Below are 19380 nucleotides of genomic sequence, written 5' to 3'. Positions count from 1 at the left end.
CCCTATCTTCTTTGTATGCATAAAAGTAAAAATAACTGGAAGCTGTGCTTGAGCACTGCTACCTCCTTCAAATCTGAGAGGCCTGGAGCAGATTACAAGCAGCAGGGAATAAACCATAAATGCTTAGTAGATCGATATTAAGAAGTAGTAAACACACCCTTGCCATTCCCTTTAAGGACGTGAGCCTGTAAAGGCAGTTCATATTCTTCAGGCTCAAAATATTTATGTGTTTGGGGTTTTTACCAATGTTACCAATGCAGCGAATAAGAATTTAAAAGGGGTCAAGATGGATGAGAGCCCCCCTCAGGGGTGCTGCTGCCCACCACCCACCTTGCAAAAGCCCATCCTGCCCACGGCAGGCAGCATCCTGCACAGGTAGCAGACAGCACCACAGACGTGGCAATGGATCTGGGCAAAGCCACCGTAGCCACTGTCATCTGCAGAGGTTTGCCGTGCTCGAGGGCTTTGCTCTGTGTCAGCAGGAGCTGCCTCCTGCCATGCCCCGGCAGCAGGGAGAGGTGCGGGCCCATGCACGCAACTGTCCCTGCATACTTGGAGCCCGGGAGTTAGCCCAGAGGCTGAAATATCATGCCTATCAGTAGGGTCCTGTGAAGAGAAAATAGCAGAGGATCTGGTGGCAGCTTCCTTTCAAGATGTACAGGAATAGCAGCACACATCTCTGCCGGATCAGATGGACTGGATTCCTCTACCCAAATCCTTCAGCTTTGAATTCTGCTGCAAACCATTTTTCCCCCTCCTTGGCTTGTTTGTTGTTTCAGGACCACTAAATTACTGAGAATGGTTTACATTATATAACCACCCTGTCCTTATTGCATTTTGGGGAGGAGACTCTGACAAGCAGCCAGATCTAATTTGTACTTTAAATTGGCTTCTGGGACAGACAGTCATGCCTTCCAGATGGAAAATCCAGTTGCACTCACCAGCAAATATCCCGGTGCGTTTGGCTCCTGAAACAGCTTTGTTTGTATCGCTCCAAAGCCTGCTCTGTGGCATGCTTTACTTTTATACAGCTGAAGAGAGGCTGTTGGTCACCGCAGTTCCTGGTGAGGCAGCATCACTTTCCACCACCTGTACCAGTTCAGCTGTCAGCCCTGCCTTGCTGTCCTGTTGTTTTTCCTAGAACCCTACTCAACAGCTGCAGGAGCTTTACAACTGCCAGAATCGGGATTTGTCTCCCTGGGAAAGTCCTTTCAGGTTGCCTTTTCCAAGGGTGACTCTGCTACACTTGCTCAACCTGTTTAATGCTACCCTGAATCAAAAATAATTTTAAGAAAGCAAACGCCATGTTTCTTTTCATGCCTGTGACAATTTGGAAGGCGCAAGATCCTCTCTTCTCCTGCCAGGGCAGAATCAAGGGTACGTTCAGCCCTGGTTTAGGTTACAGCCAGGGTCTGGCCAGCAGCACGTTACACACGGGACTCTCTAACATTGCTCACATCAACAGGGACTTAAAATGCTGTTGCTGATGGTGACAAACCTGGGCTGTCATTTGCTTTGGAGGGGGCAAGTGAGGAGAGGTGGGCACTGCCTTGAAACACCCGCAAACACAGCTGGGAGCATTCCGTGAGCAGCCCTGTTCAACATGTCCAACTTGGGGAACAGCAGCCCAGGTTGAGCCACAAAACTGTATCTCACAGGCAGGTGCACCACCTGGGGCTGGCTATTTGCTTGTATTCACCCACAGGGGAAATAGCATTGGAAGACATCATTATCCTGCACCGAAGGCAGGCGTGAACCTGCATTTGGGGTGGCCTCAGTGGATCTGCGGCTTCCTCACAGTCCCTGTGACGTTTTTCACCCTTTCAGCCTTGCTCTCACAAGCCGCGTATTGTTATAAGGTTGTATGGTCTGATGGATAAACCAACAACGTGATCCTCTTCCCACCTCTGCCAACTCTACCACACTTTTTTTTTTTGGTGGCATTAGGCAAGGCCATTCGTTCTGTGTGTCTTCATCCCTTTCCTTTTCTGCAAAATGAGACAAATGATCCTACTTTGTACATTGATCTAAAATAAACTGCTGACCAGGGTTATCATTTGAGAAAACAAGACAGATAAGCCATCAGCCACAGAGCACTTCGAGCCAGAGTTATCAAAGCCTTACCTTGTTTGCAAGTACTGAATCTAACACTGCCCACAACTGCATTGTCCTCTTGGTCCAGAAAGACTCTTGTCACCGGGGCGCTAACTCTGCTAATGAGTCTCACACCTCCAGAAGACACGTGCCATGTATCATCCAGCAAAAGGTGATGAGTGGTGCTGCGGGAGAGCTAAGAAGCCCTTTGGGGCAGTACTGAGTGAGGGCATCTGACTATTTACATTGTGTCAGATGCTGATGGAAGCACAACCATCTCACCACAACCCTTCTGTGTCCTTCCCAAGTTCCTCTGTGTTTTCAGGGACTCTTTCTGCCTAGCAGCATTCTTGGGACCAAAATGAACTCTTGGGAAAGGTTAAGAACAAGCTTTCTTGGGATCGTCATCTGTGGACAGCCAGAGCATGCAAGGAAGGTCAGAAGATGGCCAGCCATGCTGTAGACAGGCTCAATGAGCAAAATCACTCCTGAAAGTCTTAAAGAGAAGTGCCCAGCCCTAAAAGCCAATGCTGTAGCTGAAAGCATTTGGGTGGCCTCTGCCCTGATGGGCAACGAGCACTGCATTGCACAAGAGCAGGACCACAGTGGCTGGCAAGGATGTAGAGGCTCAGACAGGCATGCTTCTTGTGCAGGAGAGCTGAGGTGTTGAGCAACACCCAGCAGAGACAGGCAGATCTACAGCCAGGTCTCTGCTATGTAGTCTAACTGTACCCACACATCTCCTGGGTCTCCTCCATCGCCTCTTGTAGGGACGTACATTTAGCACAGTAGTATAAACCACCATCGAATCTGAGTGGTTGCACTTTATAGCCACTTCAGCTCAGGCCCAAACAATTGCAGAGTCCACCGTAGCAAAGACCAGGCCCGTATATTATTTTAAAGCAGTAGTTTGTTTTGGTTTCGCTCCCTTGCCTGCACCTCTCTGAAATTGCCCTCTGTTTGTTTGGGATATTTGCAGGCATGCAATGTTTTCCCAGCCAACTTTGCAAAGGATGTTGCCGTCCTAACAGGCTCTGCCTTTGACTCCTGTGCTGCTGTGGCCAAGTCCTTGGACTCCTCTGCAGAGTAAATCAAATGACTTCTGCAAAAGCAGATGTGTAAAAATAACATATGCAAAATGACTGGCACGTAAAACTATGAGCAGTAACTGCAGGTGTGCAGGAGAGCTCCAGGGCTGATGCTTATTGCTCCAGCAGACAAAAATGTCTCAAGGATCCGGGGCCTACACTGCATAATCCAAGTGAAACTCATGCAATTCTTCCCACTTTGTGGAAACTGGCATTTTGGAAAGTAGGGAAACTGCAGCCCAGTGACCCCCAAACCAGTCCCAAGCACTCCCAGTCCCTGCCCCCATTTGATGCTCCCCTCAAGCAGGATTGAGAGGCCCAGCAGCAGGGACTAGCTAGAAGTGGTTTCTTAAAAGATGGAAAACAAGTTTCCTGAGGGAAAAGAAGAATCAGGCTTGTTTCACTTTGAAGGCTTGTTTGTTTGGCGCCTTTGGAAATGAGAAAGAAAACAGTGGTGTTTTTGATAAAAAAAAAAAATCCCCCAAATGAAGAAACAAATCGTGAAAAAATGAAATAAGACAGTTATGCCTTTTGAAAAAAATGTTGGCCAGCCACAGTGCCGTGCTAAGTCAGATGTGGCTCAGCACAGCTCAGCAGCAAACAAGGGCCCTCACAGACCACCACTGGCAGCAGCTGCTGAAAAATCCTGCCCTGGCTTGGAGCTCACACCCCCTCCTCCCACCCTGCTGCTTATATTAATTGCCTGCTACTTGTACAGTCTCAGCAGCACACATATTTACCTACCTGTTAACGCTGCACTATCATCTGCCACACACCAGCATCACCGAGTCTCTTCTTGCGCTGCCTCTGCACAGACAGCACCAAGTTTGCAAAAGCATCCTGACCTCTAGGAGAGACCTTAGGAGAGCCAGCAGGAAGGCATGCAGCCATCCTGGTGCCACCATTCCTGCTGTGGAGCTCTACAGCTGCCTGTGCAGCATTGCAGGAAGCCCACTTTGTAAAACTCTGCACACTCAGTCACACACCCGCCTTGCCCATGAACACTGCCACCCGTTTACCACTTCAGGCAGACTGCCCGCCAGCACTCCTTGCGTGCACACCGCCGCTTGCTACAGCTCACCACTGCACACAAGCTGCTCACCAGCACTTACTGCCACCGCAGGGGTGCCCACAGCCCGCCACTACATGAGTGCAGCCCATTTCTGTCTGTGGACAGCTTGGCAATAGCATGGTGCATGGCACAATCAGCATAGCGGCAACAGCAACATTAGCACTCGGGTTGTGGCTTGCAATAGAATCAAAAGTTAATAACAGCAGCAGGAGATTATGTGCAGGACTGAGGATCCTAATTGCTGTTGGGATTCTAATGTTGGTCACTCACCACGTACCCAGGATACGCAATCTCTGCATGGCACATTCTGTTATCCATATTCTTATGATGTTTGTCCTTTTTGGCATCGCTGAATTTTCAAATAAAGTCCTTCCCTAAGGCAACTGAACATGCCTTAAATTAGAATGCGATTGAAGTAGCTGTTGGTGGTGTTGCTGTAATAACGGTGTTCCTGTATGGAGCCAGTAGCTGAACTCAATGATCCTTGCAGGTCCCTTCCAACTGGGGAGATGATGTGATTCTGTGATCTTTATGCCACCCTACTATGCTGAGGAGCATCCATCATGGATTAATTCCTCCTTCCCTCTGCAAATTTATTTATTAAATGCTGAACTGGCTGATTTCTTGGGCCTGCCCTTCCAAGAGACACATGATGGTTTTTGCAGGGAGCTGCACTGGGAAGAGCAAACAGTATGCAACTGAACATTGTTGCTGGTAAAAAACAAGAGCTGTGCAACAGCAAAGTAGCCCAACAAACTGCCTCAAGCTCCCAGCCTCACTAGCACAAAACCATGATGAATAATCCAAAAGAGTAATCTTCAATACCACATTTCAGCCCTAAACCAGCTAATCTGGTTAATATTTGTACATACAGCATGCGTGATCCTACAGAAAGCAGAGGGAAGGATACCTTTCTTGGCTTAACTGCCATCTATGTTCACATCACAATTGCAATAAAATTATGTTATCTTCAGTTACCTTTGCACGTATCAAATGTCCCATAGTCAAAACATCTTGTCTCACAAAATACCTTACCGCTTGCAAGTGTCAAAGCAACTTTTCTCCTTCTCTCCTTAGACAAAACACATCCTCACCTCAGTGAATTAACACCACGCAGGGTTTCTTAGATGATTGCAGAAACCCAAGAGCTTCAGTGCCAAACCCATGCAGCCCCACACTTGTCACCAAAGCATTCAGTGCTCCAACACTGAAAACCCAAACGTTTCCCCTACTTGCTTTCAAAGAAGCAGCTAAGTCAAAAGCCTCAGCAGGACCCAGGAACCTGAGGTGGTGTCCACAGGGCTTGAGTCCCAGTGTCTGTCACTAAGGTAAAAACCCACTTTTCTGTGGGTTTTCCTCTTCTTCCTCACATAAAGGACAGGGCCCAAGCACAGGTTGTGGGCTCAGTGCCAGCTGCCCCCTCACCTCAGCAGAAGGGAAAGAGAAAGCAACTGGAAAACTCAGGGAGGGGGGAATAAAAACCAGGAGATCCCACACCAGTTACCAGCAAAACAGACTCAGTTTGGGGAAAATTCAATGCAGAGCCAAGTTAAGATGGATTTAGATGGTGAAACACAGACGAAACTAAACCACCACCTTGCCCCATGTGGAAGGGGTACCGGTGAGACCCGCTCCTCTCCAGCAGCTGTGGGGGTTCTGCCATGGCAGCCCAAGCCCCTCTTGCCCTTCCTCCTCCTCAGGGCTGGCAGGGCTGTTCCTCACACCTTCATCCCTCACTGCTCCCCCACTTGGCATTTTTGCCCCTTTCTTCAATCCGTTTCCACAGAGGTACCACCAGACCCTGTGGAAAGGGAGGCATGAGGGCAGTGCCGGAACCTTCCAGAACCTCCTGGAACCTTCCGAAGTTTTTCCCGCCTTTTTCTCACAGAGCCCCCTCAGTGTCGCCACCAGCCCCAGGTAGGGGGGGAGGGCACTCCCCACCTTCTCCCCGCATCCCGAGGACCCAAAATAACTCAATCTAACTCAATCTCTCTGCTCAAGGAGCCATCACCAGCTTCCCCATAGGGTCCTCCACGGGTTGGCAGTCCTTCACCTCTGCCCTGGCTCTGTGACAGGCAGCATTTTGTCTTCCCCTTCAAACCCAGTACAGAGGTGGGGCTGAGAGGGATCGCCTGTGGGAAGCGACCCCGTACGCTCACCACACCGCTCGCACCACCTCTGCCCAAGTTTCCAGAAATAACAGTAATTAAGTTGTAAGTGCAGTGCTTGCTCCCCACTCCCCATATGTTTTCACTTCAGCCATACAGCAAAAATATTTCCTGGCATCTGTCTTCAATTGAGGGCAGGGAGGGAGGTAAGCTGGTGGAGAGGAGAGACCCGTGGAAGGGACATGCTCTTTGAGCCCCTTTGGGAAAAAAAAAAAGAAACAAAGATGCCTTTGATCAATTTTTCATTACCATGATGCTACAAACAGCCATGGTGAAAGCAGGCAGTGAGCATGAGCCCCATTATCTCAGGTCCGGCTGACGAAGTCTGTGCATCCAGCATGCCCTGCATGCAGCTGCTCCAGCACCAAGCTACAACCTGCCTTGCCACTTCCACACACTGCTTTCCAGGCTCTGAAAACCTTCTCCCCATCGACAGCCGTCTGCATTAGGTCTGTGCAGCCTGCGGCATCACTGGCAGCAGCGGGTGGGAGGTGATGCTGTCTTGGCTTTATTCACGCTTCCTTGCAAAGAGCTCGCATCTCTCCCAGGGATCTCGCTTCACTTCTGGTTGCTGAAAAGAATGTCCTCATCTTCACTTGCGTGTTTCCTTGCTTGAAAACAAAGAAGAATCCCCCCTAGGATTAGCAGAGCAGATACCAGTGCAAAAGCCAAAACAGGAACAGTAACACGCTAGCAAACTCACCGCTGGCCTCAGCGCATGGCTCCTGCCTGGGAAAGCACAGAGGCACCACGTCCCCATCACTGCGTACTCATGTGCAAACCGCAGAAACCAGGAGCAGGAGACAACAGTTGCAAGCAAAAAATCAGAGACCACAGCAAGGTAGAGATCAGGATCCACACCTGCTGCATGTTGGGGAGCACACAGAGCTAGGTTCAGAAACCAAGTCCTGGCCAGAAGATGAACAGCTCCTCTTTGCTGGCAAGTGCTCATGCCATCATGTTCCTGTGCACAACTGGCCTGTACCATGTGAGCAATGTAAAATGGTGTGGTGAAATATCACCTGTAAGCAGCTCTTGCTCTTACAAGGTAATTTCACCTCACCCCTGTTCTCCACATGCACACAGAGAGCTTATTATCCTCTCTTTCCATCTGCAGGACATGAGGTTTTCTCTTCAATATTATAACCCTTCCAGCAGATCCACTTGTACGTTTTTTCATATCCTTGCTGGGACATATAAAAAAAGCTTCTCAGTGCAAAGCTGTTTTCCATGGCACATCCTCCAGGCTGCCCTGCTCCTTCCCACAAGTTCCAACCTTTCTCCCCAACCAACCTCGTACCAAAAACTAGTGTTTACTTACACTTGAAACATGTTCCTCCTGTATTGCGGCCCCTTTGTTAACTTACAAAGGCCTTGTGAAAAGTGCCTGCCATTTCCAGAGGGAAAGCCAAGTAATTAATGACTATCAGAGCCCAGCTAATCGTTCTGCATGCATTACCTTTGCACAGAAGCCAGCGAAGCAATAAAATCACCAGGGCCAGCGTGAACTTCTGCATCACCCAAATGGAATCACCTGCTGCTATGGTATTTCCATAAAACCCCATCCTCTCTTCCTCCGGGCCACTCCACCCCCACATTTCTTTTCCTGCACCGTGGACTTAAAGAGCAAAAGCGTTCGCAGATTGTTTATCGTGTCATAGAAAACATCAGAATATCTCATTGGGCACCTGCTGACGTTCTTCACCTCAATAACCTGCAGAAACCCCAAAGATTTACACCCTAAAAACACTACAGTATGCATCATGCTTAAAGAACAGGGAGATATATCCACATCCAACACTCAGAGCTGTCTTACATGAGACTACGCAGAAAATCCTGACTTTGCAACACACCTCCTTTACTCTCCAGGTTACTCTAGGTCCCCAGACCCCCAATGGGAGAAGCTGAGCCCCATCTTTCCACACAAGTGCAGCTCCTCAGTGTGCACAGCCCCGCACAATCAGGAAGGTCAAGCCTGCTGCCACACTTCCAGGTGGTCCCAATTAATCCCACGGAGTTTGAGCACAGCACGTAATCGGGAGCTCGCCCGTGCAGTCAGCAACTGGGAGCCCCAGACACACTGTATTTATCTGTAAATCAAAGTGAAGCTAAGCAGCTCCCCGGCCCTGACAGCATTGGTGTGTCTCCCAGAACATATTACAAATGATTTTTATGACATGCTATGTGTCTTTCCACGTTGGACAGTGTTTACTCAAAAGTTTCTTCCGAAAAAAATGCCAGGGGCTGTCCATTGGGACCAGAATAAATTCAAGAGGATATGCCGTCCTGTTTTATTTTTTATCCATCAATAGCCATTGTGCTGTTTAAAGAACTGAGAAGAGTTGTGTTAGTGGAAAAGCTTTTCAACGCTTTGATTCCCTTCTCCCCCCTCCTTCTTCTTTCTCTGCAAAATTCCACTTGTGATTCCCCATCTTTTTTTTTTTTTCTGGGTGGTTATGCTAAAAACTTCTGCCCAAAGGCTTCTGGATAAATTCTGCCCTCAGATATGCACATTCAACTGCTGGTGAAATTAGTGGCTTCTTTGCATGCAAGTTGCAGGAAGGAATTTGGCTCAGCCAGCAGCATTTTCCGAGTGGCCACAGAGTGCATGCACACCAATTGTTCAGCCCCATGCTTCAGACACCATGGCCCAGGGGCAGCCAAATTCCCAGACCCCCACGAGTCACATACCAAAACCTTCGTGGTGATGAGCTGTGAGGAAGCATTCCTCAGCACTGGAGGAGGGTGTAGCACACCCGCCTGGTGTGCCAGCTCAGAGGCTGGCCGCTGGGCTCTCCTCTCCAGGACCTCACCTCCTTATTGGCCACAACACTGCCCAGCTGCCTGAAGGAATCCTCAGGTAGGGTCATCACAGAGGAAAGTTGGCATTGTGCATTAAAAATGTGCACCACCTCCACACCAAGGGTTTCCCTGGGGTTCTGGTGCATTGCTGAGCCGTTCAGCTCATGTAGGACCCCGCTTGTTCTCCCCTGACTGCAGAGGGAGATAGATATAGGTAACATGGGTACCCTGTAGTCCCTCCTGCTTTTCCCAAACCTCTCTGACTGTAACTTGTGTCAGATTTACCCACCTTCATTTTCAACCTTTGGGCCTTCCTGATATATCCCATCTCCTGCAAAGAGCAGAGCCAGGCTGCCTGGGCAATGGATCTCTCCTGGGGAGGTGGGGTGGAACTACCCGTAAGGACTCCTGGATCCTTTGGACAGGACAAGCAAGTCTCAGAAGGGCTTTTTTCAGGACTGCAGCAAAACTCAGATGACACAGACAACACTGTGCTCAAAAGTCAGACCAAGACCAAGCTCAGACCTCTCCCACAGCTTCAGAATATTTGGTGCTTTATATAGGCATATATACATTTAAGTGTGCATGTGTACATGTATATCACAGAATCACCTAGGTTGGAAGAGACCTCGAAGATCACCTAGTCCAACCTCTGACCTAACACTAACAAGTCCTCCACTAAATCATAACACTAAGCTCTACATCTAAACATCTCTTAAAGACCTCCAGGGATGGTGACTCCACCACTTCCCTGGGCAGCCCATTCCAATGCCTAACAACCCTTTCCATAAAGAAGTTCTTCCTAATATCCAACCTAAACCTCCCCTGGCACAACTTTAGCCCATTCCCCCTTGTCCTGTCACCGGGCACGTGGGAGAATAGACCAACCCCTACCTCGCTACAGCCTCCTTTAAGGTACCTATAGAGAGCGATAAGGTCACCCCTGAGCCTCCTCTTCTCCAGGCTGAACAATCCCAGCTCCCTCAGCCGCTCCTCATAAGACTTGTTCTCCAGACCCCTCACCAGCTTCGTTGCCCTTCTCTGGACTCTCTCGAGCACATATTTGCAGGCATATACATGCCTGCAAATAAAATTAACATCCCTCAGCCATTCTTGATTCTGGTAAAAAGGAGTTGTGATGAATGCTGGCTCAGTGTTTTGGGACCCTGGTGTGACCAAGCTGCCATAGAAAAAAAACCTGCTTTTAGAAAGCCTGGTTCTTTCATGTATGCACACACTCTCCTTGAAGGAATCTGCCACTATGAGGAAATCAGGCCAGAGGAAGCAGCGCTGTGCACGGCTGGTCCCCACGTTATTTCAGTTAGTGGCAGGGCGGTAACAAATTCCGAGATGGGTGGAGAGCGGAAGAATGAAGCAGCCCAACATTGATCTCTTCTGTTCATTCAGCTAACAGATGAATCTCCAAATGTCCACATGCTGTTCTTCAAAAAAAGCAAACGCTTAGCGTGTCCACCACATTTGCAGCCCAAAGGCCTTTCTAGTGTTTGTGTCCATCTCCGTTTCAGTCCTAACACCCTCTCCTCCATGCTGAGGCACATAGCAAGAAAACATCCCTGACCCAAGACCCAGTCCACAACCTTTTCAAAACAGGTTATTCCCTCTCCCAGATTTTGGGAGCCAACCTAAACATGTACCAAACGGGGCTGTTCATAGAAATCTCCCAGGTTAGCTGTTGAACTGAAGGCATTTCAAGTCTACAGAAGCCACTTTTTTGTCAACAGGATTGCTTAACAGCTCTCTGGAGCAGCACCTTCTTTCAGAAGCACAGAACTATCCTGAGTTACATAAAGGCTGTCACCTTCTTCAGACATTCGGTTGACTTTTTTTGGCCCTTATCCTGTGGTTCATGTTCTGCAACAGCCCCCCTGACATCTGTGAAGCTGGTCACTGAGTAAACACTCCATGCCATCAACAAAAGCACCGGGAGGCGACTGTAGGAACGCACACGGCTTATGGATCTATTGGCATGGTGCAGAAAAGATTTCTAACCTTCCAAAATCTCCACATCTCCATAAACCTGAGGTTTTTTTTGGACTGAACCTGCTCTGTTGCATCCAAGTTGTCCCAGTGGAGCTGAACCAAAAAAAGCCTAATAAACTGCTCAACTAAGAGAACAAAAATAATTACCCCCAAAGGAAGAACCTCTCCAGAGTCTTGGCTACGTAACACAATGATAAAACGGAGTAAAACTGGTCTCAGTCTCTTTTGACTCCAGAGGCCTGGATGGATGTTGTTGCCATCACTTTGAACTGAAGGACACAGGCCTCATTTATTCTTCCTTCTTCATTCCCTGCCATAAAAGCCAGGAAATGTAGTAATATGGCATTTCCAGTGCCATTTCATTCACTTTGTGCCTGAATTATTTTTATTTCCCAAGGCAAATGAAGAAGTGTGAGACAAGCGGCTGTCCTTAATTCCAAATTTCCTGCCATTGACCAGTTTAAACCATAGATCTAATGTTGTTAGGACAATATTTTCTTCCATACATGTCTTGCTGGTGATGTTAACTACTTACTGTTTATTTCCTACAGCAGCTGGGAACACGGAAACATGTACTGAAAGGGCTGAGTCACCTCCTCGTTGTCTAATGTTAGCATCACAGCCTGGACGCAGCTTGGTTAGGATGTTCTTGCCTCCAAAACCAGGAGCCCCTGTAAGGTTGGAGCACAGACCTCCAAAAAAAAAAAAAAGGAGAAACAAGTAGCGAGAAGCAGCGCCAAATGGGGAAACGCCAGGCAAACGGTGAGTGGGGACGGACGGTCAGACCTTAATCCCACTAAATGGAAAGCAGACAGCCCTGATGGGAGGGGAACTCCTGCTACTCTCATCTCATCATCTGAACAGTGAGATTTCAGCTCTTTGTGGACAAGCAGGGCTTGCGAGGAACGGGGGGAGCCACTGCCTTTATCTTCTCCCCAGTTTGCACTGCCAGCTGGAGGCGAGCCCCCAGCAGCAGCCCCCAGCACCAGCCTGGGGACCCCCCATGGATTCAGTTTGGGTTAACAACATCCGTGTTCCCTGGGAGCCAGGGATTTGTTGTGGAAACGCTGCCAGAAGGGCCTAGCTTTGGCTCCCCTTCCCAAACACTTGCGGAAAGGCTGCAAAGTGTCCACCGGGACCCCGAGCTGAGGGGAAGATAAAGGCAAGCAGGGAGAGATGCCCATCAGAGCTGCAGCTCCTGCCAGAGAAGTGGTGCAGTATCAACCCCTGGCACTCTGGGACAGGTGGAGTGTCCTCTCCTTCCTTCCCTCCACAATCCTCCTTCCCAAAATGTTCCTCCAGAAAAACAGAAAAGGGATGGAGCTGAGGAGACCATAGGCACCAGGGAGATAGCTCAGAGGGCATTTCACTGCCCTCTCCACCTTTGCACCTCTCCATCAGCAAGGAAGGTGCCATTTGGGACTGCCAGTCACCAGCTGGGAGATAAGCAGGGGTGCAAGAAAAAATAATTACCCTTCTATTTTTTTAGTGAAATACAGCGAAACAAGGATAGGGGATATGAAACTGCCGGCAGGAAACCAAGTCTTAGCGAAGTGAGGTGTAATGAACAGAAAACACCAGTCCATAGGACTCTCCGCAGGGGATGGTCACAACCCTAATGGAGCCATCAGAAAAATATTGTTTTCCTTGCAGTAACACCTCAAGCCCAATTTACTACAAAGAGGGGAGAGCTGTAAAAGAGTGGGAAGTCTCTTCATCCAGTGCTGCTTCCCAGGGACCGCATGAGGCCAGTTCAATTTGCACCTTTTATCACCCCCGCCTGTGTCTCACTGCTTCGCAGGAGCCCTCTCCCCAAGGCAATAAAACCAAAATTACTGCAGAAAGCAGGCTGTGGAAATAGCTCACCTGGAATCCAAGGGAGCTTTGCTGGAGCAAGAGCTGCCAAAAGACACCACTGGACCCCTCTGGCACCAGCAGATCCTGGTCTCAGTAACATCCTTCACACCGCACCAGGCGCCTGTTCCCTGCACCAAAGCACTAAGAGCTGAGCTCCTCATTTCTGTGGGTGCCAAATTACATTCTGCTCCTTCCCCTAGACCCCCCATCCAACTCTCCCCTTTTTCAGGAGACCCTCTTTTTCCATCATTTTTCTTCTCTGTTTCTGGGAAATGAGGGTCTAAACAGCTGCCTGCTTCTCTCCTGCTGCAGCACTGCAGAGGATGAGTTGACCTGCCGAGTACCTCCTCCCTGACCCAGCGCTCCCCTCTCTCAGCTTTGTTTTCAGGCAAAATTAGGCTGAGTTTCAAGCAAACCTGGGCTGAGCTTCAAGCGAGCCTGAGCCAACTCCTAATTTATGCCGTCAGTGTATTATTTGGGGTCAAAGCCATAAGACACATGGAGGCTTCGCTTCATTTTCCCTCCAGCCTGAGAGCACATCAGAGACACCCTGGCTGCGTTCCGCTGCTGGCAGTCGCCCAGACCATGGCACATGGCAGGACTCAGCTGGAAGCCAAAGGAGGCAGGTCTCAGGGGCCAGGCTGTGCAAAGGGTTAATGTACAGGGCCCCAAGTCCAGCCCGGGCAGTTATTTCAGGGTCATGCTCCCAAGCGATAAATTCTCAAAAAACAAATCTCACTGCAGGGGAAGATGCAGTTTCTCTTAATTACGCAGAGATGCATCTTAGCAAGTAACCCTTTGCCTGCAAGGGGGCTGCGCATGAGGGTAGGGCTCAACTAGGAAAATGTTTCTTGATTTGAACACCCACAGACTTCAACTGTACTTTGTGGATGCTTGGGGGTTATCATATACATTTGTCACTGCAAAAACTGCTGATGGCATTTAGCTTTGCCCCTTTCTCTCTACACCCAGCCACACCTGAAACATTGCATCTCTCTCTGTCACTCTTTTCAGGACATGCAACAGGCACACAAGAGCCAGAAAAGCCAGAGTCATTTCCACAGCAAGGTAGGCACTGCAGGCCAGGGGTGTGCAGCCAGAGCCTCCCACAGCTCCCCAAATGCTGGCCAACACCCCTCACACCATCACACTGCTGCCAGAAAGGCGGTGAGCAGAGCACAAAATGGAGCAGGAAAAGGGATCTTGCTTCCTAACAGACTTGCCAGGCAAAGTGGAAAACAGGAAGGCAGGCTTTCTTCTTTGGAGACCTGTACACCAGTCCTGTAAAAGTCACAGGAGAAAGGTTTTGGCAGATTAGGGTTTTGCCTGTACTGCAAAACCAAAAAACACTCTGAATTAACAAGGGGAGCTGTAAATCAAACCAGCATTGGGGTGCTGAGGTGGGAAGACCCCATGTGCCTGCTCGCTTTGCCAGCAGAACGGATGGAAAAGTTGACCAGAGCATCTACTTCATGCAAAACTCCCATCTACAAAGTGAAAATGAGCTGCCTCTTCACAGCATCAGCACAAAGGAGGCAAACCACGGTCTGCCGTGGAGCATCTGCATCTCCTCCTACCACAAATACTGACCTCAAAGAGGCCACCAAGATGATCGCACAGAGGCCAGCAAGGCCACAAGCTGAAGCACAGCTCCTCACCTCTGCAAATTTTGCTCTCCCCGATGGGAAAGTTTAGTCTTGCTGGAAGCCTGCATTTATCTTGTGGCTGAAGGAATTGCTCTGAACTGGAGACCAGTAAGTTAAACAATCTCCCCAGCTTGTCTTTGTGCTGCAAACATGTTACACAGCGCTTCAATAGTTTGGGCAATAGTGGGGCTGTGTGTCATGTATTATTTCTGGCCATCTGGAACAAGCATTAACCACAAATAAGCAAATTTGCTTGTTCTTTACTGCAAAGAAAGAAGAGCTTTGCCAGAATGGTGCTCATTTCCACTGATGACAGATGTTTCGGGCATGCTTGGGTACCAACATGCATGCAAACCAGAAATCACCCTCCTCCGCCCTGAAGACCCGCCAAGTTTTACAGGCTGAGATTCAGAAAAATTACAAAGGGGGGTGGGGGGGGAAAATCTGCTTTTTAAGTTGACTCCAGTTTACTTTTTTCCTGGCTTTTTGGCCCGGACTCCCCGTGGAGTGAAGCTCACCCAGTGGCTCCATCTCCTCGCCCTGCCAATTCTTGCAGCCCCAGGCAGCTTGCAGGCGACGCGCAGCGAGTCGCCCAGGGCAGCCGTATGCTCAAGGCCGGAGGGGCACACAGCAGCACGTCTGAACTGGTGCCTGGAAAACTCCCCAAACCAGGGATTACACGCTTCCTAAAGAGCCAGCCCATACCCGCCTGCATGCTTTCTCCCCTGCCTCTCGTACACTCGTGCACAGGCGGCCGCTCACTTACTTTCAACCTCCCACACGAGCCAGAGGGACAAAATGAAATCAATAAATAACCGCTGTTAGCTCCTGCACTTCCAAAGCAGTGCGCAGGGATTTGAATCCATGTAACTTCCATTAACCTCATTTAGAGTTGAAAATGCAACACCCTGGCCACTGCTCCGTGAACGTCGAGGCTTTGCTGCAAGCCACCAGTGCTGGCAAGCCCTCGCTGTTTCTTTGCCCAGATCCAGGATTTTTATTTATTTATTTTTGAGATGGGCAGCTGCTGTCCTTAAGCTCCCATTTCCCTGCTACTGTTTCCAATTACCAGCATTATTCAGAGGGGGGTCCAGGACCTCCATCCCTGGGTGCCTGGGACTTCAGTAGCAGGCTGTTGGAGCACTCTGCACTTGGTTGCTAACCTGCACGCATTCCCATTTCCAGGCAGTCCCTTTTCCTGCAGAAATTGCCCTGAAAATACATGTGCCGACACTCCCTACTACCCAAGCAGCAGCAGGGAGGTGTGTTCTGCCCCATTTTGCAATCGAGATAACACTGCTGCATCCCAGCACTACAGGCACTTGTCACTCATTTGGTAAAGCACAAGGGAGAAGAACACGAGGGCTCACTTACTGCACGAATTACTGCAGCCTGGATAATACAGAAGGAACAAGAAAAAAACACTTAGATTTTTTTCAGTCCTGCTAGGCAGCCGATGTAATTAGCAAGGGAAACCAATTGCAATCTTCCTTGCCTTCGCTCTGTGTTGAGCTGAGCAACTCTCCAAATCGCAGTACAACAGCACGTTGCTGCTTGATCACACCCTGATCTGCCCAGACCTTTGGCTGTGCATTTTTAGAGGCTGTTCAGAAGTATCAGGAGACAAGGCAATTGTCCTCCTGGTTAGGAAATCCTTTTCAAGAAACCCAATTTATAATCAGAGCTCGGTGCAAAAGAAAGCATCCTTCCACAGGAAAGGGCCTTCAAAGTGTTCGGGGACAGCTCTGGAGGCAGGTGAATTGTTCTGGGTTTTTCCTGTGTACTTGCTTTCTCTTTTCGTCTACTGGAACGAAGACAAAAAAAAAGATGTTTTTAATGACAAAACAAAAACATTTTTGAAAATAAAAACAGAAGAGAAAGGAACACATACATTTCAATCTCATGCAACTGAAAACCCCACTTTAGATAAAGACACTTCCATACATGCTCACTTTCTAGGGGGGAGTCTATTTTGAACACTTACATCAAAATGTTTTTAAACAAATGCCTTTTGTTTAAAGAAATTCAGCTGTGTCTTGAGCAGCTCAGCACACGTAAAGCCAAACGTTCATCCTGTTGGCAGAGACATTTTGCCAGCAGAACATTTGCAAGGTTTTCTTGCACAGAGACCAGAGTTGGGCTCTTTTCTTCACCCTCGGCATCACCAGCACAGGCGATGGATCCATGAACCAAATCCATGGAGAAAGTGTTGTGAAAAATAGCTGAAAAATAACACAAAAGACTGGTTTTGCTCAGTGAACAACTTGCCTACTGCTACGTTTAAGCAAAGCCTTCTTTCAGGTCACGCCTGGAGACAAGTGAGCAAGCCCCAAAAGCTGTATTTACACACATAGAGGCACTTCCACACACCTGGTCCTAACAACCAAGTCCATCTACGCAGCACAGAGCCACTTGCACAGGAAAATGTGTGCCTCCGCACACAGCTGCGGAGCAGTGGAGTTTATGAAACCTCGTTTACTACATCCTCAACCATCTGGCTTGGGCTCTCCGGTGTCTGATACAAGCTGTGCTCACGCACAGCCTTTCCCTCAAGCAGAACATGGAAAGATCTCTATTTTTAACCTTTTTGCAAGGCCATCTATTTTCACAAACCCCCTAGAAATTAAGGCCTTGGGGGTTTCTTTCTCCCTCCCCGCCCTTCGCTCACGAAGGAGCCAGCCAGCTGGGAGGACACAGCGGAGGCACCACAAACCACTATCCATGGCGCAGAATCGCAGGTGAGCTTTGCACCAGCGTCCCCGTGCACCTCTCGCCCTCAGCCTCCCCCTAGCATAGTGCGGGATCTGCCACCCTAAAAATAGGCGCCCGGCCGACAGCTGATCCCCACACAAAAGACCCTCCATATCCTAGGAATTTCACATGGCTGGCAGACCGGGGAGCAGCGCTGCTTTGTGCTCCTGGCCCCAGTACAGCCGTCAGCCTGTCTGTCTCTCCATCCCCCAGCATCCTGAGCTTGCTGCAAGCCCGAGCAGCCCCCGCGGATGCCTCCCCCAGCCCTTCCCCACACCCTGCTGTGGACAAAGCCAGCATTGATTTGCAATGACAGATGCAAACCTGGGATTTTCTTATACTTAGAGGCTGGGCTTATTTTCTTTCAGCCTAAATCTTTTATTTCTGCCCCATTTTCAAAAGTTCCTGCAACCTTTATGGCGGCGCTTTGCAACATCCACACAAACTGCTTTGGACACGCACACGATGGGAGCTGAAGCCTGCCCAGCCCCAGCAGCAAGCTATGGAAACCCCAGAGGCTGCTGCTTGGTAAGTTATCAGCAAAGCACTGCCACAAGTAACACTATGGAAGTTACAGTGTTTTTCAAAATAGCAATGGCAAAAAAAAATCAACATCATTGCAACAGCCTGTCCTGAGCATGCGCCTGTTAGCCTGGAGGTTTTGCTCCCACCTGGAGAGGGGATGGGAAAAGAGGTACAAGGGGAGCACCTGGGGACAGCAGCATTGCCCCAGTGAAACATATGGGACACCGCAACTGCTGCACTTATCCCGGTGTGAGATGGGCACGATGAGCAGGGCAGCACACAGCAGGCATCACTGTAAATTGCCAGGGAAGGAGCCAGGACAAGCGGGGCACCTTTATAGGATGGCCACAGTCCTGTGTGGGCAGCCAAGGCAGGAGCTGGCAGCTCCAGGCTCTGCCCGAGGCTTAGCAGACATCAGGGCCATGCAAGTGCCACCTGCTTTGGCCAGTCAGGGCCACAAAGCAAGCCCGGTGCAGATAGACAGAGGGCCACAGGAGCCTGCTGAATGTCTGGGCTCATCCTTATGTTACCCACACGCCCTCCAGCCCTGCTCAGCGCAGCTCCCCTGCTGCATTTCCCCGCTCGTGCCAGCCAGTGGCATCAGGAAGGTGCAGGGCTGCTGACACCAAAGCCCTTTGTTGTATATTTATGCCCTGCCCTCTGCAAGCAGCTCACCAGTGCCTGTCCCTCGGTGTCTTGTCTCTCCTTGCTTTGCAAACTGGCTCCTGGCAGCCCCCTGTCAAAATTTGGGGAGCTGCTCCCTTCCCACTTAATCCTTTTTGAACAAAACATAATTAGGCACCCAGATTGCACTGACGGCTTAAAAGGCAGGGGGTTGCACTCCTTATCAAAGGCACAAATATGTGCAGTGACCCCAAATCTCAACTACTGCCTCCATTTTGTGCCTGGCAAGCTGAAGATCACACCTCCTGCTGCACAGGTGGGTACTGGAGGCAGGGCTCTGAACGAGGCTCACTACAACAGCTCTAAGAGTTCCCACCTCCATGAGCCTCGTAAAGGAACGTCCCTATCATTCTCCTTTTGTTCACAGAAAGGAAAACAGAGGCACAAAGAGCTTAGGTGACTGCCTACACATGCACAATGGTGCTCAATGATACCAAAGCCTTTGAGCTCGTAAGACACCAGGGGCTGACCCATGGAAAGACACAGCCATGGTGCAGGTAACATCCACCTCCCTTCACACCCCTCCTGGTCTGTGTCTAAGATTTATCCCATTCACATCCGCAGGGATTTCCAAAACCTACGTTCTCCAACAACAAGACCAATATTTGGATGAGACCAAATGCCCAAGGAAGGGTGCAACACCCTGGCAGGGACGCTCTGGGCACCCTGCTGGGGACAAACCCTCTGCTGAA

At 49.5% G+C, this 19380-nt stretch overlaps 1 protein-coding gene and 1 long non-coding RNA gene across 2 annotated transcripts in view; both read right to left on the bottom strand.

The window, feature by feature from the left end:
• The window catches only part of COL13A1 (collagen type XIII alpha 1 chain), a 103108-nt gene extending 97001 nt beyond the window's left edge, over window positions 1-6107 (bottom strand). The window contains exons 1-3 of the mRNA XM_040564545.1: window positions 4525-6107; window positions 3927-4040; window positions 2125-3196 (exon numbers count right to left, since the gene is read on the bottom strand). The gene's annotated coding sequence lies outside the window, so the exon portion shown is untranslated. The remainder of the gene's footprint in view (window positions 1-2124; window positions 3197-3926; window positions 4041-4524) is intronic.
• Window positions 6108-7125: 1018 nt separating this feature from the next.
• LOC121073561 lies at window positions 7126-11828 on the bottom strand. The gene is made up of 3 exons (XR_005821794.1): window positions 11761-11828; window positions 9514-9639; window positions 7126-9416 (listed from the first exon to the last, which is right to left on the bottom strand). It is a non-coding gene; the product is annotated as an uncharacterized LOC121073561 (long non-coding RNA).
• Between the last annotated feature and the right edge of the window lie 7552 nt (window positions 11829-19380).

The sequence above is a fragment of the Cygnus olor genome, chromosome 7 (genome assembly GCF_009769625.2).
Source record: "Cygnus olor isolate bCygOlo1 chromosome 7, bCygOlo1.pri.v2, whole genome shotgun sequence".
In the NCBI taxonomy this organism is placed as follows: Eukaryota; Metazoa; Chordata; class Aves; order Anseriformes; family Anatidae; genus Cygnus; species Cygnus olor.
This window is presented reverse-complemented; position numbering and strand designations above follow the sequence as displayed.